General features: G+C 48.4%; 5 non-coding genes across 5 annotated transcripts; all 5 read right to left on the bottom strand.

The window, feature by feature from the left end:
- Positions 1-7,721: 7,721 nt before the first annotated feature.
- On the bottom strand, positions 7,722-7,793 carry TRNAP-CGG (transfer RNA proline (anticodon CGG)). Its single transcript has one exon. It is a non-coding gene; the product is annotated as a tRNA-Pro (tRNA).
- Positions 7,794-11,306: 3,513 nt separating this feature from the next.
- Positions 11,307-11,378, bottom strand: TRNAP-CGG (transfer RNA proline (anticodon CGG)). Its single transcript has one exon. It is a non-coding gene; the product is annotated as a tRNA-Pro (tRNA).
- Positions 11,379-14,090: 2,712 nt separating this feature from the next.
- Positions 14,091-14,162, bottom strand: TRNAT-CGU (transfer RNA threonine (anticodon CGU)). Its single transcript has one exon. It is a non-coding gene; the product is annotated as a tRNA-Thr (tRNA).
- A 4,868-nt stretch (positions 14,163-19,030) lies between these two features.
- TRNAP-CGG (transfer RNA proline (anticodon CGG)) lies at positions 19,031-19,102 on the bottom strand. The gene has a single exon. It is a non-coding gene; the product is annotated as a tRNA-Pro (tRNA).
- A 4,856-nt stretch (positions 19,103-23,958) lies between these two features.
- On the bottom strand, positions 23,959-24,030 carry TRNAP-CGG (transfer RNA proline (anticodon CGG)). The gene has a single exon. It is a non-coding gene; the product is annotated as a tRNA-Pro (tRNA).
- Positions 24,031-26,147: the final 2,117 nt, after the last annotated feature.

Below are 26,147 nucleotides of genomic sequence, written 5' to 3'. Positions count from 1 at the left end.
GCAGCCTGGCAGAAGCTGCTGCAGGCTGGCCAATCAGAGCACAGCAGCAAAAACAATGCAGAGCTGAAATTGGCAACTTTTTAGGTAAAGTCTAAACTTTTTACCTGGACAAGTTATATTAAATCCAACAACTGGAAGTTGTGGGATTTATTACAACAATCAATTTGATACCAAATTCTTGGTATGTAACATTTAAGGAGACTTTAAAATTTAAAATAAAGTCTGCCCATTCTAGCCTATGAAGGCCATTTACTTCAATGAGGGAAAAACGAATTTGGCTGTTTTTACCTCAGCAGGGCTTATAAATCTATTTTTATAAAGTCCCTGCTTATAGTTACATGGCACCCAGCCCTAGGGGCACATAGGGCACACCTTAGGGGTGACTTATATGTAAAAATAAGGTAGTTTAAGACTTTGGAAGTACCTTTAATTCCAAAGTCGAATTTGCATATAACTTTAATTTAAAAGCAGCCAGCAAGGCAGGCTTGCTTTTAAAATGACACTGGGCACCTCAGCAATGCACCTAGGTGTGCACCACCTATGCTGTGGTCCCTAAACCTACATGCCCTACCATATACTAGGGACTTATAGGTAGGTTAACTTAGCCAATTATAATTAGCCTAATTTGCATATCCATTTTACTCAGAGCACAGGCCCTGGGACTGGTTAGCAGTACCCAGGGCACCATCAAAGTCAGGAAAACACCAGCATAAAGTGGAAAATGGGGGCAAAAAGTTAGGGGGCCTCTGCAATCAGCCCTGTTTTCCCACACAACCCCCACCCAGCCCACACGCCCAGGAGACTCAGCCCAACCCTGGGAGAGTCTTCCTGGCTTGTTAGGCGAGGAAGACAGTGAAGAAAACTGGCTGTCCCTTTGCAGGGCCTACTCTGCCTTATATCCTCCTGTCAGGGTCACTCCCTCTGGGTAGTGAACCCACCCCAACAATGAAAGGACCCATTTCAAACTGAAACTTCCCTCTAGGGTGGTCTTCCTCCTCTCTCTCTGCCAACTTGGGTAGTGAGGTGCCCACCTCCCCTACTCCTAACTTTGCTAGGGCAACACCTAGCTTACCCAAAGAGGTCACCCAACACTTGAGCAACCCCACCATGACCAATAGGGTCAGGGGGCCTACTTTGCTATTGGCCCTGGGGTCTGCCTCCCAGGCCAAGTACAGTGCTGCCAGGAAGGCTAGCACCCAGCAGAGGCTACTGACAGCTGTCAGTACCCAGAACCACACCCTAAGCTCTCCACTGACAGGTGGCTGAGCTGCTTTAGGGGCATCTTTGGGGTCCTGGCACCCCTCTTGCTGTCTAGAGTGGGGGGCTACCACCTCCTGTGGCAGACACCCTCCTTCCACTCTCCCTTCTGTCAGTGCAGGGGCAACACCTTGCATCTGGACAGCTGCCTGACTACTCAGGACTTCCTTGGGGTCAGGTGAGGCCTCACCAGTGCCAACTCTGGGCTCCCCCCCTACTGGGGCAGAAGGCCCTTGGCTCCCTGGACCTCTCTTTAAGAGTGGCCTACCCTTCCTTTTCTTCTTTCCTTTTCTTGGGGACCCCTGCCTCCTAACTGTAGGGACTGACTCCCCAGGACTTTGGGTTGGGGGGGCGCCCTGGGCGACCACCCCATCTGTGACCAGACTCACCTCTGGGAGGTCATTGCCCAGGATACAATCTAGGGGAAGGTCAGCACTGACTACCACCCTAATCCAGTCAAGGATACCCTCCCTTTCTAGGGGCACTATGGCTACAGGTTTGGAGGTGACCTCCCCTGTGGCTATCCTGACTTTCTTTGTCTTTCCTGGGACATACATGTCTGGGGTCACTAACCAGTCACTCACTATAGTGTGACTGGCACCGGTGTCTCTCAGGCCAGTGGTAGGGATCCCATTCACTTGAATGTGGTGGAAGTGCCTACTCCCACCCTCAGGGATCACCAGCTTACCATCTGGTCCTGTCTCCCAGCTCAATGCTAGGAGGACTTCATCATCTGAGGAATCCTCCTCTATGGCTACACTGGACAGCCCAGTGCTAACCACCTTCTTTGGACAGGCTGCATCTCCTCTGAAGTGACCTGTCTGCTGACAGTCAAAGCAAGCCCTACTGTCCAAGAGTTTTTTTAACCCTGGGTCTCCCTGTCTCTGCTTGTCAGAGTGGGAGTGGGATTTACTCTCTTCCTTCTTAGGGTTCTGGGGTACAGAGGGAGTCTCTGTGGTGGGCTTACCACCTCCCTCCTTAGGTTTTTGGGGACCTGTCCCCCCCTTCTTGGAGTCTCCCCCCTGGGACTTGACAACCACCCTGGTTCTCAACCACTCATCAGCTGCCTCCCCTAGCTCTCTAGGGTTGGTCTGCTTAGAGTCCACTAGATGCTGGCGTAACCTTTCTTGGATACAATTGGTCAAGATGTGCTCTCTCATGATCAGATTGTATAACCCCTCATAAGTATCTACTTTGTTAAAAATAATCCAGCCCTCTAGTGCCTTTAGTGAAATGTCCACAAAGTCAACCCAAGACAGGGTACTGACCTTCTGGGTGTCCCTGAACTTCATTCTATATTGCTCTGGGGTCAGACCAAACTTCTTGGCTAAGCACCTCTTCATACTAGGGTATGAATCTGCCTCCTCCCCCCTTAAGGTCAGAAGCCTATCCCTCCCTGAGTTGGGGACCAACTCCCACAAAATGGAACCCCAGTATTGAGGCCTAACCCTTCTCATTTGGAGTGCCCTCTCAAAGGCCCCCAGCCACTTATCTATGTCATCCCCCTCTACATAAGCAGGAACTACCCCCTTGGGTAACCTGGGGAAAACTCCCCCACCCATGGACACCTCGGCTTCTTTATCGCTGCTTCCATCTCTTTTCTCTTTGTATGCCCACTTTTTCTTTTCTAGGGCCAGCTTCTCTGCTTCCAAAGCTATGTATGCTAGCTGGGCCTCCAGCTCTCTTTCTCTGATGGATGGGTTCTCTCCTCCTGAAAGGACCCCCTTCCCACCACTAGCTTTGGATCTGCCCCTAGTGACTGTGTTTACTGAGGACCGTTCTTCCTCATCCTCACTTGGGCTCAGATGCCTTCCCTCCCCTGAGTGGTTAGAGCTTGCATCCTCCCTTCTTTCTCCCTCCTCTGGAGCTTCTTCTGACTCTACCTCTTGGGCCTCAGCCCATGCTGTCAGGGATGTGATCAGGATTTGCTTCCTGAGATCAGTGGTTGCAGGCAACCCTCTTTCAATACACAACCCCCTAAGCTGGACTACTGTCAGTGTGGGCAGGCTAGCCAGATCAAGCTCCATGGTTCCCTAGTTTTGTGTCAACAAAAACTTTTTGCAAAAATTGGAAACAAGAATTTAGAAAAAATAAAAAAAATCAATAATTGAAATTAATCCAAATTAAAAATTAAAAACAATTTTTGCACTAGGACAATTTAAAGGATTTTTAATTTGTTTTACCTAAAACTGTAACGTGATATTGAACACAAGTACAGGATCCCGTCGCTGCTTCCAATTATGTTGGAAAATGGGTTATTGGTAGGGCAGGTAGGTACCTACACCTAGCAACAAGCCACTAACCTCCACAAAGGTACAGTTAGGTCTCAGTAAATTAATCCCAGCTCAACCCTTGGTAGCTTGGCAACGAGCGTCAAGGCTTAACTTAGGAGACAAAGTGTAAAGCATTCAAATATCACAAAACAGTAATTAAATAAAACACAGGAAACAGTTTAAAAGTCCAAAACCAATTTATAAAAATAGTTTATATTTTTATCTTTAAAATGACACAAAAACAATTAAAATCGGTTCAGGGGAACCGGAGATATGAATTTTTAAAGAATTATTACTTTTCTAGCACTTAGAAACAAAAAGCGCCAATCGGGTCATCTGGTTGCACCTCGACCGGGGCAAAGTCAAACTTTCAGGCCGACCGCGATGGAGCCCTGCTCGGCTACAGGTCGCGGAAAGCCTCGGTTAAAAAGTTACCTTCTGACTTAGTCTTTATTTTGAAGTTTTTCTTCACCGGGACGAACCTGCCAGTTGAATCCGACCTCCTGGAGCCCTTGTCCGGATACGCGATGTGGGTTTCCTCGGTGGAGACTTTTACCTTCGGACTTAGTCGTTTTTTCGAGATGATAATCCTTCGACCGGGGTAAACCTGGATCTTGATCCGACGTCCATGGAGCCCTTCTCGGATACGATGGCTGGGAGGTCCCGGTCAACTTTTTACGTTCGGACTTAGTCTCTTTTTTGGATGTTTTTCTTTACCGGGACGAACCACGAAGTCAGGCCGGGTCGCGGTTGAGGCAAGCCGGCTAGAATTTCCGCGGCGGGTCGGTCCCTCTCTGGAGCTTTTTTCCAAAAATTCTCAAATCTTTTCCAAACTTCTGGGGCTTCACCCAGATGTTCTTTTAAGGTTCTTTTGGGGTCCACAGCTCACCCCAAGGGTCCAGAAGTTCTGTGATGGTCCTTGGGGGGTGCGGACTTCAACTCCCAGAATGCACCTGGCGCAAACTCCTTTTTGGCCACTGGACAGTGGTCAGCTGGTCGCTTTCTTCAGGAGCTGGTGCAGGGGACTCTGGTTTAGCAATTTTTCACCTGTAGCAAACAGGGAGTCCCTCCTTGAACCAGTTGAAGCCAGGCAAAGTCCTTCTTGTGGTGAAGCCCAAGTGTGCAGCTGGTGCAGTCCTTCTGAGTGCAGGGTCCAGGTGCAGGCCAGGGGTCCAGCAGGGCAGTCCTTCTTCTTCTTTAGTTCCTTTCTTGTTGAATTCTGGAGGGGATCTGAGGCGTGGGTGCAGGTCTGACAGTTTTATCCTTGCTCCTGGGTGAAAAGCAGGGGGGCCCTGGTTCTCCAATCAGGGACAGGGTCGTCCCCCTGTGATGACCACTTCCTGGGAAGTGTGGCAAAAATCCATCCCAGAAGGCAACAGTCTCTAAAAATCCAACATGGATGAATCTGATTTTTGGAGGTTACATCTGGCTGAGCCCACCCACTGGTGTGGCTAAAAATCATAACCACACCCCTCTCCTGCCCTCTCCTAATCTAATCAAGGGGGCACCTAGTTGTCTGGGGTTGCAGGATGTGGGGATGTTGCCGGGTGCTGCAAATGTCCTTCTCTGCCTTTGAAGACCAGTTTGGCAGCCCTCCCCCTTCCTGCCTCACCATCTGCTGAGGGGAGATTCTCTCCCCCAAGCACATTCCTTTGTGTGAAGCCTGGCCACTTCACACCTCATCAAGGCAGCCTGGCAGAAGCTGCTGCAGGCTGGCCAATCAGAGCACAGCAGCAAAAACAATGCAGAGCTGAAATTGGCAACTTTTTAGGTAAAGTCTAAACTTTTTACCTGGACAAGTTATATTAAATCCAACAACTGGAAGTTGTGGGATTTATTACAACAATCAATTTGATACCAAATTCTTGGTATGTAACATTTAAGGAGACTTTAAAATTTAAAATAAAGTCTGCCCATTCTAGCCTATGAAGGCCATTTACTTCAATGAGGGAAAAACGAATTTGGCTGTTTTTACCTCACCAGGGCTTATAAATCTATTTTTATAAAGTCCCTGCTTATAGTTACATGGCACCCAGCCCTAGGGGCACATAGGGCACACCTTAGGGGTGACTTATATGTAAAAATAAGGTAGTTTAAGACTTTGGAAGTACCTTTAATTCCAAAGTCGAATTTGCATATAACTTTAATTTAAAAGCAGCCAGCAAGGCAGGCTTGCTTTTAAAATGACACTGGGCACCTCAGCAATGCACCTAGGTGTGCACCACCTATGCTGTGGTCCCTAAACCTACATGCCCTACCATATACTAGGGACTTATAGGTAGGTTAACTTAGCCAATTATAATTAGCCTAATTTTCATATCCATTTTACTCAGAGCACAGGCCCTGGGACTGGTTAGCAGTACCCAGGGCACCATCAAAGTCAGGAAAACACCAGCATAAAGTGGAAAATGGGGGCAAAAAGTTAGGGGGCCTCTGCAATCAGCCCTGTTTTCCCACAGAGGCTCTCTCTCTAAGCGTGCCATAGCAATTGATGTTTTCTGTCAAGGATTTTTTGTTTGTCTCTAGCAAGGAAAGAGGTAGTCAAGATGCCCTGTGCCAGTGAGCTGAACTAGGGCACTGATGTGAAAAGCAGACCCTTTCTGGTAGTTGTTACCCTCTGCAAGTCCTGGACCCTTGCACCTTAGACTTCCAGACCAGAAGCACTGAAGGGCCTGCTAGCTCTTGAGCCAGAGGAGCATGCCTCTTGGATTCAAGCACACTTGCTCACTCAGCGCTCGATCAGGCGAGATCAGGCGAGATTTATAGTAGTGGCTCATAGGCCTGAAACACTCACCTGGGAGACGCGGGGTGGCTGATTTCCCGGAATGGCCCTTGAAGGGGAAATCACCTCCTTTCCCCCGCCTCATTTCAGAATTGTGTGCAAGTCGCAAGACAGTGTTCAGGGGTTCATGGGTACTGCCTACTCCCGTCTGCCTCTCTGTCTTCTTCATGTAAATTGCAAGTCACGAGGAGGCACCATTGCCAATATGCTCTGCCCACCTAACCAAGAAACCCCGTTTGAGCTTGTCTGCCTGTGTTGTTGCAGGGGCAGTGTCTTCTTTGCCCAAAAGGTGGCAGGAGAGACTCACTTCAAACGATAGAATCAACTGCTTAAGTAGAAACCAGCATGGTAGTTACTGTCATAAAGTGCAGCTCTAACAGAAGGTGTGCCTGAGATGCCCCTTCCAGTAATACACAGAATTTTGATTGAGGGCCCAGCCGATGGGTTGGTGGATTTCTCCTCACATGCCACAGCAGCTTCCAAAGATAGTGGTGTGAGGAGCTGGCTGTGCAAACAGAGCAAGATTTAAGGTAAGAAAACACACCTGTTAGGAGTGGGATTTGAACCCACGCCTCCATGAAGAGACCAGAAGGTTCAGCTTCACTGAAGATCAAGCTCTCTTGAGTCTGGCACCTTAGAACACTCGGCCATCCTGACAGCCAAAACATTGTGCAGGTCTGACTCTTCAGTCTGCACTTGTTGATGCTGCCGCTTGCAATGTTCCTATCAAAGTCACAGCTTTAAAGGCCCCACAATATAACATGGCCAAGAAAAAAAAAAAAAACAGAACAAGAAACAAGGCACATGCACGACCACCGAGGGATGCAGATAACTTTTTATCGTCCTGCAATAGTAAAGCACATTTTACACAGGTCACAAGTTTTTAAAGGTCATTTCTGTCTAAGTGTGCATTGAGAGAGACTGAGGTTTTAGTGAGCAAACACAAAAGCTACTGCTGCCCAGTGTCGAACCGGGGACCTTTTGCGTGTGAGGCAAAAGTGATAACCACTACACTACAGAAACAAGCTTGCTGGCTTGACTGAAGGAGCACAGTTCCCCTCATATGTTTGCCCGATTTCCTCTATACTTGATCAGCAGTTGCTCAGAATGCGAGGGGTAAGTGTGAAAATTGCAGCAGTGTCAGCCAGCATGCATACACTCAGACGTCCTGAAAAGTCACAGCTGCGGGCAGAGACAGACAAATATCTGATGCCTAAATGCCAGGAACGCAAGCCTGTGAAATCATCACACAGGGCGCACTGAGAGCAAGCAGGAAGGAAGCCAAGGCATTGTAATCCATTTTTCGCCTGAGGCAAAAAATATGTTTTGCGCAACAATGCTTCGAGTGGAATGAGAAGTGTTGAGGGGTTGTGTATTTTGAGCAGGATTTGATTGTTTTCCGCTAAAATGGGCTTGTCCGGGATTTGAACCCGGGACTTCTCGCACCCGAAGCGAGAATCATACCCCTAGACCAACGAGCCTGGGCACAGAAGCGCTACAGCTCCCACCCTGCTCCGAGGGTTGGTGGCAGAGAGTGGGAGACTACATCCCAAAGCAATAAACGCCACATGGTGCTCTCTTCTGCAGTATGACTAGAGTCATTTGCATGGCCGTCATCGAACATGACATAAAAAGCCTCTATCCTTTAGACATTTTGTCCCAGATTTACAAGAAAATGACTGAGCGCGACGCTGTGCCAAATTTGCAAACCCCACGCTCCGTCATTTTCAAAATGCAGGGAAGCGCCGTATTTAGTAGAATACAGCGCACCCCTGTGCTTCCCCCTGCGCCAGCTCTAAATTAGCTGCTGAGCGCCAACGCAGCCGTTCTTGCACCATGGTACAAGGATGACTGCGTTGAGGGGGAAATTGTTTTTGTGCAGGAAGGGACACCTTCCTGGCCAAAAGAAAAATCTTCAATGGTGATTTGCTCTTACTTCTATGTGTGCTGCAGAATGCAGCACACGTAGAAAGAGAAAAAACGAGGAGAAATGAAAACATTTCTCCTCAGTGCGCTACTCTAACGATACCCCTGGGATGGCATTGGATTTTGGCGCTGACGCAGATTTACGACAACTCCTAAATCTGGAGCAGCATCAAAATGCTATGGTGTTGCTGTGGCACACTCACAGCAACACCCATTGCAGGCCCCTTCCAGGGAAAGCGCTGCGTGCTAAGGTGCCGTATTTACAAGGTGGTGTTAAGCCACAAAAAGTGGCTGAACGCCATCTTGTAAATACCGCGCAGTGCATAGTGCCACTGGGGCGTCACTAAAAGTGATGCTCCGTTGGCGATTGGGCCTTGTAAGTCTGGCACCTTATTTGCTCAAGGTGTGTGTTCTTGGTGAGGGCAGGAAAGCTATTTTCGCTCTCATACCTTCCTTCCTTGGCTGGCTTGAATTCGGTAGGCTCAGGCTTCAATGCAAAGGTCAAACAGTGAGCAACTGACTGACGTAAGCTGGCGCAACTCCTCTTGGTGAGCTGTGACAGATGCCCCAGGAGCGTAGTACCTCACGATGGTGAGGGATAGACACAGTCTCTTTTATCTCAGCTCGCCTGTCAGCTGAGTCAGGAAATGCAAATACTGGGAAAAAGCCCAGCAACTTGCTGTTTTTGCTTGGCTTCGAACCAGGGACCTATTGCATGTGAGGTGCGCATGATAAAAACTACACTACACAAACAGACACACTTGCCGGTTTGCTTCATGTGGCTATGCATTGTACTGGAACCACCACACTATGGAAACAGACACACCTGCTTGCTTTATGTGGCTCTGCATTGGACTGGGATGCAAGGACTGAGGGCCAATGTTCATGACGCTTTAAGCTGAGCCTTCCGGAACACGATCTCTTGCCTTGGAAGAAAGGAACTGGCATCACTTTCATTCCAAGAGGTGATTTCAGAACTGGACCCGAAATTACCATGGAGAAGCACTGTGCATTTAATGTTCCTATGAGCACTGCTGCTCCAGCACAGAAAAGCAGTTGCAAAGAAATCTCGCATACCTTCATGATGCTGAACCGTCTCAACGCAGGTATAAAGCATGTACTGCATTGCAACATGACATCTTACAAGAGTGAAAAGCAGAAATACTCCTGTTTAAAACACAGACTGAACCTATAAAGGTAAGGGTTTGTCTGGGATTTGCACCAAGGTCCTCTCACACCCGAAGCGAGAATCATACCCCTACACCAACTAGACTGCTGCTGCAGAGGAATTTGAAACATCTTCTGAAGCGTCTTTCAGGAAAGCAGGGCCATTTGGAGGCTCTCTCTCTAAGCGTGCCATAGCAATTGATGTTTTCTGTCAAGGATTTTTTGTTTGTCTCTAGCAAGGAAAGAGGTAGTCAAGATGCCCTGTGCCAGTGAGCTGAACTAGGGCACTGATGTGAAAAGCAGACCCTTTCTGGTAGTTGTAACCCTCTGCAAGTCCTGGACCCTTGCACCTTAGACTTCCAGACCAGAAGCACTGAAGGGCCTGCTAGCTCTTGAGCCAGAGAAGCATGCCTCTTGGATTCAAGCACACTTGCTCGCTCAGCGCTCAATCAGGCTCGATCAGGCGAGATTTATAGTAGTGGCTCATAGGCCTGAAACACTCACCTGGGAGACGCGGGGTGGCTGATTTCCCGGAATGGCCCTTGATGGGGAAATCACCTCCTTTCCCCCGCCTCATTTCAGAATTGTGTGCAAGTCGCAAGACAGTGTTCAGGGGTTCATGGGTACTGCCTACTCCCAGCTGCCTCTCTGTCTTCTTCATGTAAATTGCAAGTCACGAGGAGGCACCATTGCCAATATGCTCTGCCCACCTAACCAAGAAACCCAGTTTGAGCTTGTCTGCCTGTGTTGTTGCAGGGGCAGTGTCTTCTTTGCCCAAAAGGTGGCAGGAGAGACTCACTTCAAACGATAGAATCAACTGCTTAAGTAGAAACCAGCATGGTAGTTACTGTCATAAAGTGCAGCTCTAACAGAAGGTGTGCCTGAGATGCCCCTTCCAGTAATACACAGAATTTTGATTGAGGGCCCAGCCGATGGGTTGCTGGATTTCTCCTCACATGCCACAGCAGCTTCCAAAGATAGTGGTGTGAGGAGCTGGCTGTGCAAACAGAGCAAGATTTAAGGTAAGAAAAAACACCTGTTAGGAGTGGGATTTGAACCCACGCCTCCATGAAGAGACCAGAAGGCTCAGCTTTACTGAAGATCAAGCTCTCTTGAGTCTGGCACCTTAGACCACTCGGCCATCCTGACAGCCAAAACATTGTGCAGGTCTGACTCTTCAGTCTGCACTTGTTGATGCTGCCGCTTGCAATGTTCCTATCAAAGTCACAGCTTTAAAGGCCCCACAATATAACAAGGCCAAGAAAAAAAAAAAAAACAGAACAAGAAACAAGGCACATGCACGACCACCGAGGGATGCAGATAACTTTTTATCGTCCTGCAATAGTAAAGCACATTTTACACAGGTCACAAGTTTTTAAAGGTCATTTCTGTCTAAGTGTGCATTGAGAGAGACTGAGGTTTTAGTGAGCAAACACAAAAGCTACTGCTGCCCAGTGTCGAACCGGGGACCTTTTGCGTGTGAGGCAAATGTGATAACCACTACACTACAGAAACAAGCTTGCTGGCTTGACTGAAGGAGCACAGTTCCCCTCATATGTTTGCCCGATTTCCTCTATACTTGATCAGCAGTTGCTCAGAATGCGAGGGGTAAGTGTGAAAATTGCAGCGGTGTCAGCCAGCATGCATACACTCAGACGTCCTGAAAAGTCACAGCTGCGGGCAGAGACAGACAAATATCTGATGCCTAAATGCCAGGAACGCAAGCCTGTGAAATCATCACACAGGGCGCACTGAGAGCAAGCAGGAAGGAAGCCAAGGCATTGTAATCCATTTTTCGCCTGAGGCAAAAAATATGTTTTGCGCAACAATGCTTCGAGTGGAATGAGAAATGTTGAGGGGTTGTGTATTTTGAGCAGGATTTGATTGTTTTCCGCAAAAATGGGCTCGTCCGGGATTTGAACCCAGGACTTCTCGCACCCGAAGCGAGAATCATACCCCTAGACCAACGAGCCTGGGCACAGAAGCGCTACGGCTCCCACCCTGCTCCGAGGGTTGGTATCAGAGAGTGGGAGACTACATCCCAAAGCAAGAAACGCCACATGGTGCTCTCTTCTGCAGTATGACTAGAGTCATTTGCATGGCCGTCATCGAACATGACATAAAAAGCCTCTATCCTTTAGACATTTTGTCCCAGATTTACAAGAAAATGACTGAGCGCGACGCTGTGCCAAATTTGCAAGCCCCACGCTCCGTCATTTTCAAAATGCAGGGAAGCGCCGTATTTAGTAGAATACAGCGCACCCCTGTGCTTCCCCCTGCGCCAGCTCTAAATTAGCTGCTGAGCGCCAACGCAGCCGTTCTTGCACCATGGTACAAGGATGACTGCGTTGAGGGGGAAATTGTTTTTGTGCAGGAAGGGACACCTTCCTGGCCAAAAGAAAAATCTTCAATGGTGATTTGCTCTTACTTCTATGTGTGCTGCAGAATGCAGCACACATAGAAAGAGAAAAAACGAGGAGAAATGAAAATATTTCTCCTCAGTGCGCTACTCTAACGATACCCCTGGGATGGCATTGGATTTTGGCGCTGACGCAGATTTACGACAACTCCTAAATCTGGAGCAGCATCAAAATGCTATGGTGTTGCTGTGGCACATTCACAGCAACACCCATTGCACGCCCCTTCCAGGGAAAGCGCTGAATGCTAAGGTTCCGTATTTACAAGGTGGTGTTAAGCCACAAAAAGTGGCTGAACGCCATCTTGTAAATACCGCGCAGTGCATAGTGCCACCGGGGCGTCACTAAAAGTGATGCTCCGTTGGCGATTGGGCCTTGTAAGTCTGGCACCTTATTTGCTCAAGGTGTGTGTTCTTGGTGAGGGCAGGAAAGCTATTTTCGCTCTCATACCTTCCTTCCTTGGCTGGCTTGAATGCGGTAGGCTCAGGCTTCAATGCAAAAATAATTCTTCTATTTTTTCTTTCAGGAAAGCAGGGCCATTTGGAGGCTCTCTCTCTAAGCGTGCCATAGCAATTGATGTTTTCTGTCAAGGATTTTTTGTTTGCCTCTAGCAAGGAAAGAGGTAGTCAAGATGCCCTGTGCCAGTGAGCTGAACTAGGGCACTGATGTGAAAAGCAGACCCTTTCTGGTAGTTGTAACCCTCTGCAAGTCCTGGACTCTTGCACCTTAGACTTCCAGACCAGAAGCACTGAAGGGCCTGCTAGCTCTTGAGCCAGAGAAGCATGCTTCTTGAATTCAAGCACACTTGCTCGCTCAGGGCTCGATCAGGCGAGATTTATAGTAGTGGCTCATAGGCCTGAAACACTCACCTGGGAGACGCGGGGTGGCTGATTTCCCGGAATGGCCCTTGATGGGGAAATCACCTCCTTTCCCCCGCCTCATTTCAGAATTGTGTGCAAGTCGCAAGACAGTGTTCAGGGGTTCATGGGTACTGCCTACTCCCAGCTGCCTCTCTGTCTTCTTCATGTAAATTGCAAGTCACGAGGAGGCACCATTGCCAATATGCTCCGCCCACCTAACCAAGAAACCCAGTTTGAGCTTGTCTGCCTGTGTTGTTGCAGGGGCAGTGTCTTCTTTGCCCAAAAGGTGGCAGGAGAGACTCACTTCAAACGATAGAATCAACTGCTTAAGTAGAAACCAGCATGGTAGTTATTGTCATAAAGTGCAGCTCTAACAGAAGGTGTGCCTGAGATGCCCCTTCCAGTAATACACAGAATTTTGATTGAGGGCCCAGCCGATGGGTTGGTGGATTTCTCCTCACATGCCACAGCAGCTTCCAAAGATAGTGGTGTGAGGAGCTGGCTGTGCAAGCAGAGCAAGATTTAAGGTAAGAAAACACACCTGTTAGGAGTGGGATTTGAACCAACGCCTCCATGAAAAGACCAGAAGGCTCAGCTTCACTGAAGATCAAGCTCTCTTGAGTCTGACACCTTAGACCACTCGGCCATCCTGACAGCCAAAACATTGTGCAGGTCTGACTCTTCAGTCTGCACTTGTTGATGCTGCCGCTTGCAATGTTCCTATCAAAGTCACAGCTTTAAAGGCCCCACAATATAACATGGCCAAGAAAAAAAAAAAAAAAACAGAACAAGAAACAAGGCACATGCACGACCACCGAGGGATGCAGATAACTTTTTATCGTCCTGCAATAGTAAAGCACATTTTACACAGGTCACAAGTTTTTAAAGGTCATTTCTGTCTAAGTGTGCATTGAGAGAGACTGAGGTTTTAGTGAGCAAACACAAAAGCTACTGCTGCCCAGTGTCGAACCGGGGACCTTCTGCGAGAGAGGCAAATGTGATAACCACTACCCTACAGAAACAAGCTTGCTGGCTTGACTGAAGGAGCACAGTTCCCCTCATATGTTTGCCCGATTTCCTCTATACTTGATCAGCAGTTGCTCAGAATGCGAGGGGTAAGTGTGAAAATTGCAGCGGTGTCAGCCAGCATGCATACACTCAGACGTCCTGAAAAGTCACAGCTGCGGGCAGAGACAGACAAATATCTGATGCCTAAATGCCAGGAACGCAAGCCTGTGAAATCATCACACAGGGAGCACTGAGAGCAAGCAGGAAGGAAGCCAAGGCATTGTAATCCATTTTTCGCCTGAGGCAAAAAATATGTTTTGCGCAACAATGCTTCGAGTGGAATGAGAAATGTTGAGGGGTTGTGTATTTTGAGCAGGATTTGATTGTTTCCTGCTAAAATGGGCTCGTCCGGGATTTGAACCCGGGACCTCTCGCACACGAAGCGAGAATCATACCCCTAGACCAACGAGCCTGGGCACAGAAGCGCTACGGCTCCCACCCTGCTCCGAGGGTTGGTGGCAGAGAGTGGGAGACTACATCCCAAAGCAAGAAACGCCACATGTTGTCGCTTCTGCAGTATGACTAGAGTCATTTGCATGGCCGTCATCGAACATTACATAAAAAGCCTCTATCCTTTAGACATTTTGTCCCAGATTTACAAGAAAATGACTGAGCGTGACGCTGTGCCAAATTTGCAAGCCCCACGCTCCGTCATTTTCAAAATGCAGGGAAGCGCCGTATTTAGTAGAATACAGCGCACCCCTGTGCTTCCCCCTGCGCCAGCTCTAAATTAGCTGCTGAGCGACAACGCAGCCGTTCTTGCACCATGGTACAAGGATGACTGCGTTGAGGGGGAAATTGTTTTTGTGCAGGAAGGGACACCTTCCTGGCCAAAAGAAAAATCTTCAATGGTGATTTGCTCTTACTTCTATGTGTGCTGCAGAATGCAGCACACATAGAAAGAGAAAAAACGAGGAGAAATGAAAACATTTCTCCTCAGTGCACCACTCTAACGATACCCCTGGGATGGCGTTGGATTTTGGCGCTGACGCAGATTTACGACAACTCCTAAATCTGGAGCAGCATTAAAATGCTATGGTGTTGCTGTGGCACACTCACAGCAACACCCATTGCACGCCCCTTCCAGGGAAAGCGCTGAATGCTAAGGTGCCGTATTTACAAGGTGGTGTTAAGCCACAAAAAGTGGCTGAACGCCATCTTGTAAATACCGCGCAGTGCATAGTGCCACCGGGGCGTCACTAAAAGTGATGCTCCGTTGGCGATTGGGCCTTGTAAGTCTGGCACCTTATTTGCTCAAGGTGTGTGTTCTTGGTGAGGGCAGGAAAGCTATTTTCGCTCTCATACCTTCCTTCCTTGGCTGGCTTGAATGCGGTAGGCTCAGGCTTCAATGCAAAGGTCAAACAGTGAGCAACTGACTGACATAAGCTGGCGCAACTCCTCTTGGTGAGTTGTGACAGATGCCCCAGGAGCGTAGTACCTCACGATGGTGAGGGATAGACGCAGTCTCTTTTATCTCAGCTTGTCTGTCAGCTGAGTCAGGAAATGCAAATACTGGGAAAAAGCCCAGCGACTTGCTGTATTTGCTTGGCTTCGAACCAGGGACCTTTTGCATGTGAGGTGCGCATGATAACCACTACACTACACAAACAGACACACTTGCTGGCTTGCTTCATGTGGCTATGCATTGTACTGGAACCACCACACTATGGAAACAGACACACCTGCTTGCTTTATGTGGCTCTGCATTGGACTGGGATGCAAGGACTGAGGGCTAATGTTCATGACGCTCAAAGCTGAGCCTTCCGGAACACGATCTCTTGCCTTGGAAGAAAGGAACTGGCATCACTTTCATTCCAAGAGGTGATTTCAGAACTGGACCCGAAATTACCATGGAGAAGCACTGTGCATTTAATGTTCCTATGAGCACTGCTGCTCCAGCACAGAAAAGCAGTTGCAAAGAAATCTCGCATACCTTCATGATGCTGAACCGTCTCAACGCAGGTATTAAGCATGTATTGCATTGCAACATGACATCTTACAAGAGTGAAAAGCAGAAATACTCCTGTTTAAAACACAGACTGAACCTATAAAGGTAAGGGTTTGTCTGGGATTTGAACCAAGGTCCTCTCACACCCGAAGCGAGAATCATACCCCTATACCAACTAGACTGCTGCTGCAGAGGTATTTGAAACATCTTCTGAAGCGTCTTTCAGAAAACCAGGGCCATTCGGAGGCTCTCTCTCTAAGCGTGCCATAGCAATTGATGTTTTCTATCAAGGATTTTTTGTTTGTCTCTAGCAAGGAAAGAGGTAGTCAAGATGCCCTGTGCCAGTGAGCTGAACTAGGGCACTGATGTGAAAAGCAGACCCTTTCTGGTAGTTGTAACCCTCTGCAAGTCCTGGACCCTTGCACCTTAGACTTCCAGACCAGAAGCACTGAAGGGCCTGCTAGCTCTTGAGCCAGAGAAGCATGCCTCTTGGATTCAAGCACACTTGCTCACTCAGCGCTCGATCAAGCGAGATTTATAGTAGTGGCTCATAGGCCTGAAACACTCACCTGGGAGACGCGGGGTGGCTGATTTCCCGGAATGGCCCTTGATGGGGAAATCACCTCCTTTCCCCCGCCTCATTTCAGAATTGTGTGCAAGTCGCAAGACAGTGTTCAGGGGTTCATGGGTACTGCCTACTCCCAGCTGCCTCTCTGTCTTCTTCATGTAAATTGCAAGTCACGAAGAGGCACCATTGCCAATATGCTCCGCCCACCTAACCAAGAAACCCAGTTTGAGCTTGTCTGCCTGTGTTGTTGCAGGGGCAGTGTCTTCTTTGCCCAAAAGGTGGCAGGAGAGACTCACTTCAAACGATAGAATCAACTGCTTAAGTAGAAACCAGCATGGTAGTTACTGTCATAAAGTGCAGCTCTAACAGAAGGTGTGCCTGAGATGCCCCTTCCAGTAATACACAGAATTTTGATTGAGGGCCCAGCCGATGGGTTGGTGGATTTCTCCTCACATGCCACAGCAGCTTCCAAAGATAGTGGTGTGAGGAGCTGGCTGTGCAAGCAGAGCAAGACTTAAGGTTTAGAAAACACACCTGTTAGGAGTGGGATTTGAACCCACGCCTCCATGAAGATACCAGAAGGCTCAGCTTCACTGAAGATCAAGCTCTCTTGAGTCTGGCACCTTAGACCACTCGGCCATCCTGACAGCCAAAACATTGTGCAGGTCTGACTCTTCAGTCTGCACTTGTTGATGCTGCCGCTTGCAATGTTCCTATCAAAGTCACAGCTTTAAAGGCCCCACAATATAACATGGCCAAGAAAAAAAAAAAAACAGAACAAGAAACAAGGCACATGCACGACCACCGAGGGATGCAGATAACTTTTTATCGTCCTGCAATAGTAAAGCACATTTTGCACAGGTCACAAGTTTTTAAAGGTCATTTCTGTCTAAGTGTGCATTGAGAGAGACTGAGGTTTTAGTGAGCAAACACAAAAGCTACTGCTGCCCAGTGTCGAACCTGGGACCTTTTGCGTGTGAGGCAAATGTGATAACCACTACACTACAGAAACAAGCTTGCTGGCTTGACTGAAGGAGCACAGTTCCCCTCATATGTTTGCCCGATTTCCTCTATACTTGATCAGCAGTTGCTCAGAATGCGAGGGGTAAGTGTGAAAATTGCAGCAGTGTCAGCCAGCATGCATACACTCAGACGTCCTGCAAAGTCACAGCTGCGGGCAGAGACAGACAAATATCTGATGCCTAAATGCCAGGAACGCAAGCCTGTGAAATCATCACACAGGGCGCACTGAGAGCAAGCAGGAAGGAAGCGAAGGCATTGTAATCCATTTTTCGCCTGAGGCAAAAAATATGTTTTGCGCAACAATGCTTCGAGTGGAATGAGAAATGTTGAGGGGTTGTGTATTTTGAGCAGGATTTGATTGTTTTCAGCTAAAATGGGCTTGTTCAGGATTTGAACCCGGGACTTCTCGCACCCGAAGCGAGAACCATACCCCTAGACCAACGAGCATGGGCACAGAAGTGCTACGACGCCCACCCTGCTCCGAGGGTTGGTGGCAGAGAGTGGGAGACTACATCCCAAAGCAAGAAACGCCACATGGTGCTCTCTTCTGCAGTATGACTAGAGTCATTTGCATGGTCGTCATCGAACATGACATAAAAAGCCTCTATCCTTTAGACATTTTGTCCCAGATTTACAAGAAAATGACTGAGCGCGACGCTGTGCCAAATTTGCAAGCCCCACGCTCCGTCATTTTCAAAATGCAGGGAAGCGCCGTATTTAGTAGAATACAGCGCACCCCTGTGCTTCCCCTGCGCCAGCTCTAAATTAGCTGCTGAGCGCCAACGCAGCCATTCTTGCACCATGGTACAAGGATGACTGTGTTGAGGGGGAATTTGTTTTTGTGCAGGAAGGGACACCTTCCTGGCCAAAAGAAAAATCTTCAATTGTGATTTGCTCTTACTTCTATGTGTGCTGCAGAATGCAGCACACATAGAAAGAGAAAAAACGAGGAGAAATGAAAACATTTCTCCTCAGTGCGCCACTCTAACGATACCCCTGGGATGGCGTTGGATTTTGGCGCTGACGCAGATTTACGACAACTCCTAAATCTGGAGCAGCATCAAAATGCTATGGTGTTGCTGTGGCACACTCACAGCAACACCCATTGCACGCCCCTTCCAGGGAAAGCGCTGAATGCTAAGGTGCCGTATTTACAAGGTGGTGTTAAGCCACAAAAAGTGGCTGAACGCCATCTTGTAAATACCGCGCAGTGTATAGTGCCACCGGGGCGTCACTAAAAGTGATGCTCCGTTGGCGATTGGGCCTTGTAAGTCTGGCACCTTATTTGCTCAAGGTGTGTGTTCTTGGTTCTTTTGCGTGTGAGGCAAATGTGATAACCACTACACTACAGAAACAAGCTTGCTGGCTTGACTGAAGGAGCACAGTTCCCCTCATATGTTTGCCCGATTTCCTCTATACTTGATCAGCAGTTGCTCAGAATGCGAGGGGTAAGTGTGAAAATTGCAGCGGTGTCAGCCAGCATGCATACACTCAGACGTCCTGAAAAGTCACAGCTGCGGGCAGAGACAGACAAATATCTGATGCCTAAATGCCAGGAACGCAAGCCTGTGAAATCATCACACAGGGCGCACTGAGAGCAAGCAGGAAGGAAGCCAAGGCATTGTAATCCATTTTTCGCCTGAGGCAAAAAATATGTTTTGCGCAACAATGCTTCGAGTGGAATGAGAAATGTTGAGGGGTTGTGTATTTTGAGCAGGATTTGATTGTTTTCCGCTAAAATGGGCTCGTCCGGGATTTGAACCTGGGACCTCTCGCACCCGAAGCGAGAATCATACCCCTAGACCAACGAGCCTGGGCACAGAAGCGCTACGGCTCCCACCCTGCTCCGAGGGTTGGTGGCAGAGAGTGGGAGACTACATCCCAAAGCAAGAAACGCCACATGGTGCTCTCTTCTGCAGTATGACTAGAGTCATTTGCATGGTCGTCATCGAACATGACATAAAAAGCCTCTATCCTTTAGACATTTTGTCCCAGATTTACAAGAAAATGACTGAGCGCGACGCTGTGCCAAATTTGCAAGCCCCACGCTCCGTCATTTTCAAAATGCAGGGAAGCGCCGTATTTAGTAGAATACAGCGCACCCCTGTGCTTCCCCCTGCTCTAAATTAGCTGCTGAGCGCCAACGCAGCCGTTCTTGCACCATGGTACAAGGATGACTGCGTTGAGGGGGAAATTGTTTTTGTGCAGGAAGGGACACCTTCCTGGCCAAAAGAAAAATCTTCAATTGTGATTTGCTCTTACTTCTATGTGTGCTGCAGAATGCAGCACACATAGAAAGAGAAAAAACGAGGAGAAATGAAAACATTTCTCCTCAGTGCGCCACTCTAACGATACCCCTGGGATGGCGTTGGATTTTGGCGCTGACGCAGATTTACGACAACTCCTAAATCTGGAGCAGCATCAAAATGCTATGGTGTTGCTGTGGCACTCTCACAGCAACACCCATTGCACGCCCCTTCCAGGGAAAGCGCTGAATGCTAAGGTGCCGTATTTACAAGGTGGTGTTAAGCCACAAAAAGTGGCTGAACGCCATCTTGTAAATACCGCGCAGTGCATAGTGCCACCGGGGCGTCACTAAAAGTGATGCTCCGTTGGCGATTGGGCCTTGTAAGTCTGGCACCTTATTTGCTCAAGGTGTGTGTTCTTGGTTCTTTTGCGTGTGAGGCAAATGTGATAACCACTACACTACAGAAACAAGCTTGCTGGCTTGACTGAAGGAGCACAGTTCCCCTCATATGTTTGCCCGATTTCCTCTATACTTGATCAGCAGTTGCTCAGAATGCGAGGGGTAAGTGTGAAAATTGCAGCGGTGTCAGCCAGCATGCATACACTCAGACGTCCTGAAAAGTCACAGCTGCGGGCAGAGACAGACAAATATCTGATCCCTAAATGCCAGGAACGCAAGCCTGTGAAATCATCACACAGGGCGCACTGAGAGCAAGCAGGAAGGAAGCCAAGGCATTGTAATCCATTTTTCGCCTGAGGCAAAAAATATGTTTTGCGCAACAATGCTTCGAGTGGAATGAGAAATGTTGAGGGGTTGTGTATTTTGAGCAGGATTTGATTGTTTTCCGCTAAAATGGGCTCGTCCAGGATTTGAGCCCAGGACCTCTCGCACCCGAAGCGAGAATCATACCCCTAGACCAACGAGCCTGGGAACAGAAGCGCTACGGCTCCCACCCTGCTCTGAGGGTTGGTGGCAGAGAGTGGGAGACTACATCCCAAAGCAAGAAACGCCACATGGTGCTCTCTTCTGCATTATGACTAGAGTCATTTGCATGGTCGTCATCGAACATGACATAAAAAGCCTCTATCCTTTAGACATTTTGTCCCAGATTTACAAGAAAATGACTGAGCGCGACGCTGTGCCAAATTTGCAAGCCCCACGCTCCGTCATTTTCAAAATGCAGGGAAGCGCCGTATTTAGTAGAATACAGCGCACCCCTGTGCTTCCCCCTGCTCTAAATTAGCTGCTGAGCGCCAACGCAGCCGTTCTTGCACCATGGTACAAGGATGACTGCGTTGAGGGGGAAATTGTTTTTGTGCAGGAAGGGACACCTTCCTGGCCAAAAGAAAAATCTTCAATGGTGATTTGCTCTTACTTCTATGTGTGCTGCAGAATGCAGCACACATAGAAAGAGAAAAAACGAGGAGAAATGAAAACATTTCTCCTCAGTGCGCCACTCTAACGATACCCCTGGGATGGCGTTGGATTTTGGCGCTGACGCAGATTTACGACAACTCCTAAATCTGGAGCAGCATCAAAATGCTATGGTGTTGCTGTGGCACACTCACAGCAACACCCATTGCACGCCCCTTCCAGGGAAAGTGCTGAATGCTAAGGTGCCGTATTTACAAGGTGGTGTTAAGCCACAAAAAGTGGCTGAACGCCATCTTGTAAATACCGCGCAGTGCATAGTGCCACCGGGGCGTCACTAAAAGTGATGCTCCGTTGGCGATTGGGCCTTGTAAGTCTGGCACCTTATTTGCTCAAGGTGTGTGTTCTTGGTGAGGGCAGGAAAGCTATTTTCGCTCTCATACCTTCCTTCCTTGGCTGGCTTGAATGCGGTAGGCTCAGGCTTCAATGCAAAGGTCAAACAGTGAGCAACTGACTTACATAAGCTGGCGCAACTCCTCTTGGTGAGCTGTGACAGATGCCCCAGGAGCGTAGTACCTCACGATGGTGAGGGATAGACACAGTCTCTTTTATCTCAGCTTGCCTGTCAGCTGAGTCAGGAAAGGCAAATACTGGGAAAAAGCCCAGCGACTTGCTGTTTTTGCTTGGCTTCGAACCAGGGACCTTCTGCATGTGAGGTGCGCATTATAACCACTACACTACACAAACAGACACACTTGCGGGTTTGCTTCATGTGGCTATGCATTGTACTGGAACCACCACACTATGGAAACAGACACACCTGCTTGCTTTATGTGGCTCTGCATTGGACTGGGATGCAAGGACTGAGGGCCAATGTTCATGACGCTCAAAGCTGAGCCTCCGGAACACGATCTCTTGCCTTGGAAGAAAGGAACTGGCATCACTTTCATTCCAAGAGGTGATTTCAGAACTGGACCCGAAATTACCATGGAGAAGCACTGTGCATTTAATGTTCCTATGAGCACTGCTGCTCCAGCACAGAAAAGCAGTTGCAAAGAAATCTCGCATACCTTCATGATGCTGAACCGTCTCAACGCAGGTATAAAGCATGTATTGCATTGCAACATGACATCTTACAAGAGTGAAAAGCAGAAATACTCCTGTTTAAAACACAGACTGAACCTATAAAGGTAAGGGTTTGTCTGGGATTTGAACCAAGGTCCTCTCACACCCGAAGGGAGAATCATACCCCTATACCAACTAGACTGCTGCTGCAGAGGCATTTGAAACATCTTCTGAAGCGTCTTTCAGAAAAGCAGGGCCATTCGGAGGCTCTCTCTCTAAGCGTGCCATAGCAATTGATGTTTTCTGTCAAGGATTTTTTGTTTGTCTCTAGCAAGGAAAGAGGTAGTCAAGATGCCCTGTGCCAGTGAGCTGAACTAGGGCACTGATGTGAAAAGCAGACCCTTTCTGGTAGTTGTAACCCTCTGCAAGTCCTGGACCCTTGCAACTTAGACTTTCAGACCAGAAGCACTGAAGGGCCTGCTAGCTCTTGAGCCAGAGAAGCATGCCTCTTGGATTCAAGCACACTTGCTCGCTCAGCGCTCGATCAGGCGAGATTTATAGTAGTGGCTCATAGGCCTGAAACACTCACCTGGGAGACGCGGGGTGGCTGATTTCCCGGAATGGCCCTTGATGGGGAAATCACCTCCTTTCCCCTGCCTCATTTCAGAATTGTGTGCAAGTCGCAAGACAGTGTTCAGGGGTTCATGGGTACTGCCTACTCCCAGCTGCCTCTCTGTCTTCTTCATGTAAATTGCAAGTCACGAGGAGGAACCATTGCCAATATGCTCCGCCCACCTAACCAAGAAACCCAGTTTGAGCTTGTCTGCCTGTGTTGTTGCAGGGGCAGTGTCTTCTTTGCCCAAAAGGTGGCAGGAGAGACTCACTTCAAACGATAGAATCAACTGCTTAAGTAGAAACCAGCATGGTAGTTACTGTCATAAAGTGCAGCTCTAACAGAAGGTGTGCCTGAGATGCCCCTTCCAGTAATACACAGAATTTTGATTGAGGGCCCAGCCGATGGGTTGGTGGATTTCTCCTCACATGCCACAGCAGCTTCCAAAGATAGTGGTGTGAGGAGCTGGCTGTGCAAGCAGAGCAAGCTTTAAGGGAAGAAAACACACCTGTTAGGAGTGGGATTTGAAACCATGCCTCCATGAAGAGACCAGAAGGCTCAGCTTCACTGAAGATCAAGCTCTCTTGAGTCTGGCACCTTAGACCACTCGGCCATCCTGACAGCCAAAACATTGTGCAGGTCTGACTCTTCAGTCTGCACTTGTTGATGCTGCCGCTTGCAATGTTCCTATCAAAGTCACAGCTTTAAAGGCCCCACAATATAACATGGCCAAGAAAAAAACCAAAAACAGAACAAGAAACAAGGCACATGCACGACCACCGAGGGATGCAGATAACTTTTTATCGTCCTGCAATAGTTAAGCACATTTTACACAGGTCACAAGTTTTTAAAGGTCATTTCTGTCTAAGTGTGCATTGAGAGAGACTGAGGTTTTAGTGAGCAAACACAAAAGCTACTGCTGCCCAGTGTCGAACCGGGGACCTTTTGCGAGTGCGCAAATGTGATAACCACTACACTACAGAAACAAGCTTGTTGGCTTGACTGAAGGAGCACAGTTCCCCTCATATGTTTGCCCGATCTCCTCTATACTTGATCAGCAGTTGCTCAGAATGCGAGGGGTAAGTGTGAAAATTGCAGCGGTGTCAGCCAGCATGCATACACTCAGACGTCCTGAAAAGTCACAGCTGCGGGCAGAGACAGACAAATATCTGATGCCTAAATGCCAGGAACGCAAGCCTGTGAAATCATCACACAGGGCGCACTGAGAGCAAGCAGGAAGGAAGCCAAAGCATTGTAATCCATTTTTCGAATGAGGCAAAAAATATGTTTTGCGCAACAATGCTTCAAGTGGAATGAGAAATGTTGAGGGGTTGTGTATTTTGAGCAGGATTTGATTGTTTTCCGCTAAAATGGGCTCGTCCGGGATTTGAACCCGGGACCTCTCGCACCCGAAGCAAGAATCATACCCCTAGACCAACGAGCCTGGGCACGGAAGCGCTCCGGCTCCCACCCTGCTCCGAGGGTTGGTGGCAGAGAGTGGGAGACTACATCCCAAACCAAGAAACGCCACCTGGTGCTCTCTTCTGCAGTATGACTAGAGTCATTTGCATGGTCGTCATCGAACATGACGTAAAAAGCCTCTATCCTTTAGACATTTTGTCCCAGATTTACAAGAAAATGACTGAGCGCGGCGCTGTGCCAAATTTGCAAGCCCCACGCTCCGTCATTTTCAAAATGCAGGGAAGCGCCGTATTTAGTAGAATACAGCGCACCCCTGTGCTTCCCCCTGCGCCAGCTCTAAATTAGCTGCTGAGCGCCAATGCAGCCGTTCTTGCACCATGGTACAAGGATGACTGCGTTGAGGGGGAAATTGTTTTTGTGCAGGAAGGGACACCTTCCTGGCCAAAAGAAAAATCTTCAATGGTGATTTGCTCTTACTTCTATGTGTGCTGCAGAATGCAGCACACATTGAAAGAGAAAAAACGAGGAGAAATGAAAAAATTTCTCCTCAGTGCGCCACTCTAACGATACCCCTGGGATGGCGTTGGATTTTGGCGCTGACGCAGATTTACGACAACTCCTAAATCTGGAGCAGCATTAAAATGCTATGGTGTTGCTGTGGCACACTCACAGCAACACCCATTGCACGCCCCTTCCAGGGAAAGCGCTGAATGCTAAGGTGCCGTATTTACAAGGTGGTGTTAAGCCACAAAAAGTGGCTGAACGCCATCTTGTAAATACCGCGCAGTGCATAGTGCCACCGGGGCGTCACTAAACGTGATGCTCCATTGGCGATTGGGCCTTGTAAGTCTGGCACCTTATTTGCTCAAGGTGTGTGTTCTTGGTGAGGGCAGGAAAGCTATTTTCGCTCTCATACCTTCCTTCCTTGGCTGGCTTGAATGCGGTAGGCTCAGGCTTCAATGCAAAGGTCAAACAGTGAGCAACTGACTGACGTAAGCTGGCGCAACTCCTCTTGGTGAGCTGTGACAGATGCCCCAGGAGCCTAGTACCTCACGATGGTGAGGGATAGACACAGTCTCTTTTATCTCAGCTTGCCTGTCAGCTGAGTCAGGAAATGCAAATACTGGGAAAAAGCCCAGCGACTTGCTGTATTTGCTTGGCTTCGAACCAGGGACCTTTTGCATGTGAGGTGCGCATGATAACCACTACACTACACAAACAGACACACTTGCCGGCTTGCTTCATGTGGCTATGCATTGTACTGGAACCACCACACTATGGAAACAGACACACCTGCTTGCTTTATGTGGCTCTGCATTGGACTGGGATGCAAGGACTGAGGGCTAATGTTCATGACGCTCAAAGCTGAGCCTTCCGGAACACGATCTCTTGCCTTGGAAGAAAGGAACTGGCATCACTTTCATTCCAAGAGGTGATTTCAGAACTGGACCCGAAATTACCATGGAGAAGCACTGTGCATTTAATGTTCCTATGAGCACTGCTGCTCCAGCACAGAAAAGCAGTTGCAAAGAAATCTCGCATACCTTCATGATGCTGAACCGTCTCAACGCAGGTATAAAGCATGTATTGCATTGCAACATGACATCTTACAAGAGTGAAAAGCAGAAATACTCCTGTTTAAAACACAGACTGAACCTATAAAGGTAAGGGTTTGTCTGGGATTTGAACCAAGGTCCTCTCACACCCGAAGCGAGAATCATACCCCTATACCAACTAGACTGCTGCTGCAGAGGCATTTGAAACATCTTCTGAAGCGTCTTTCAGAAAAGCAGGGCCATTCGGAGGCTCTCTCTCTAAGCGTGCCATAGCAATTGATGTTTTCTGTCAAGGATTTTTTGTTTGTCTCTAGCAAGGAAAGAGGTAGTCAAGATGCCCTGTGCCAGTGAGCTGAACTAGGGCACTGATGTGAAAAGCAGACCCTTTCTGGTAGTTGTAACCCTCTGCAAGTCCTGGACCCTTGCAACTTAGACTTTCAGACCAGAAGCACTGAAGGGCCTGCTAGCTCTTGACCCAGAGAAGCATGCTTCTTGAATTCAAGCACACTTGCTCGCTCAGGGCTCGATCAGGCGAGATTTATAGTAGTGGCTCATAGGCCTGAAACACTCACCTGGGAGACGC

This window comes from Pleurodeles waltl, unplaced genomic scaffold, assembly GCF_031143425.1.
Source record: "Pleurodeles waltl isolate 20211129_DDA unplaced genomic scaffold, aPleWal1.hap1.20221129 scaffold_91, whole genome shotgun sequence".
Taxonomy (NCBI): Eukaryota; Metazoa; Chordata; class Amphibia; order Caudata; family Salamandridae; genus Pleurodeles; species Pleurodeles waltl.
Note: the sequence above shows the minus strand (reverse complement) of the source record. Positions and strands in the feature narration are given on the sequence as shown.